Source organism: Pterocles gutturalis, unplaced genomic scaffold (genome assembly GCF_000699245.1).
Source record: "Pterocles gutturalis isolate BGI_N339 unplaced genomic scaffold, ASM69924v1 scaffold5760, whole genome shotgun sequence".
Taxonomy (NCBI): Eukaryota; Metazoa; Chordata; class Aves; order Pterocliformes; family Pteroclidae; genus Pterocles; species Pterocles gutturalis.
The window spans coordinates 137,896-139,743 of record NW_010138093.1 but is presented as its reverse complement, the minus strand read 5'-3'; positions in this window follow the sequence as shown (position 1 = coordinate 139,743).

Below are 1,848 nucleotides of genomic sequence, written 5' to 3'. Positions count from 1 at the left end.
CCTCCAGCATTGCAGAGCCTGTGTGCACCATCCGGTGTGGGGGCCAGCTCTCCAACCTGCTCACAGCCCCCTTCAGAAACTTTCTTGAAAAATAAGAAAAGAAAGAAAAGAAGAAAAAAAAAAGAAAAAAAATCAGGAAGTTTTATGCAAAGACAAAGCACTGCAATGTTTCAGCTCATTATTTCTGCCTCCTGGCACACTCAGGGCTTTTCGAGCATCTCTGATGCTGGTTTAAATTGGAGAGGAGCGCGGCAGATGTGCCGTGAAGGATGCACCCCTTCTGCACTGGCACTGCCATTGCACCACGGCCAGCCTGACCCGGCACGTCTGCGTGCTCACACACAGCATGCATGTGAGTAAGGCGTTGGGCGGTGAGTGCTGGCCAAGCTGGGGTGATTCACGTGCAAACAGCCCAGGAATTCGCCAAATCGCACGGGGGTCATGGGTGCAACGGGGTCATGGGTGCAACAGGACATGGGTGCACTAACGCAGGGGGTGCTGTGCGTGTGTCACCCCGTGTTCACGACGGTGCCCCAGGTGTGGGCTGCACGTCACAGGGCTCGCGGCAAACGTGTGCACGCAAGAGGGGATTTGTGCTATTTTTATTGACCACTTGCAGGCTGGCTGCAATTTAACACTCCCCCTCCGCCGCCGGCCCCGGGCAGTGCGCGGCTCTCCAGGGGCCAGGCATCACCTCCCTCCTGCACGGCCGTAAGGTAAGGCGCTGCCCGCGGGGTCCCCCCACCTGTGACTCCCCGGCTGTGCTGGTGGTGACACAGGCACGAGCGTGAGACCGCTGGTTCTTGCACGTGGCGGTGTGGCAGAGAGCACCCCCCATGCACGTGAATTTTTCACAATTTCTCCCCCTATCTGAGGTTGCTGGGACATTGTCTCTGCTCTTGGGGAGAGGACTGGTGAGACTGCAATGGGGATAAATACCGCTAAAATCCCCAGCCTGGCTTTGGAGCTGAGATTCGCTCAATTTTCCTGAAAAATTGGCAAACAGGACTGTTTTGGGGAGCATCTGCCCATGTGTCCTAGCCTGACGGCTCACGGTCCCTTGTGTGACCAGGGAGGGTTGGTCCGGGGGTGTGAGCAGTGTGTGGGGCATCGCATTAGCTGGGCGCGTGTTCGAGGTATGTGTCCGGTCCCCCGGGATGTGGGAGGATGTCAGGATTCACTGGGGGTTATTTCTTTTAAGGATTTCCGTGATTTAGTGGTTTAATAAGCTTTTTAAGCTTTTCATGGCTGGGGGGCACACAAACAGTGCGTAATTATCTTGTCCAGATCCTCTTGTCCCCATCAGAGAGCAAAGTCTCTTGTGGATGCTCCAGATCCAGCTGGAGCCCAAAAGTCCCTGCAGGAGATTGCTGGGGACGCCTGACCGGCACAGCTGAACCCCAGCTGTCTTCTGGGAGGCCAATTTAGAAATATCTGTCCCTAAAAATTGACTGACCTTGGTAGAGGTCGTCAGCCCGAGGCGCGGTGTGGATCCCATCTTCTAGGGACGCCACGGCGGCTTTGCTTCGACGGGGAAGGCAGGAGACACTGAGAGGCTTTGCCCAGCCCTTGCTCACTCCAGAGAGACAAAGGCTTGTCTGCCTCCCTCAAAATAAATCAGGGGGGAGCAGCTGGGACCTGACCCACTCAATGCACCAGTGTCAGGCAAGAGGAGCTGCCTTCCCCGCGTGTCCTCTGGGACGTTTGTTGTATCACCAAAAACCTCCCAAACGGCAGGAAACTGGCAGCTCTGGCTGCATCTGACTGATGTGGCTTTGGGGAGGAAAAAAAAAATCCTGTTCTTGGGGTTTTTCCTTGTAAATCCAGGGATCTGTCAGGCTCTGGGGG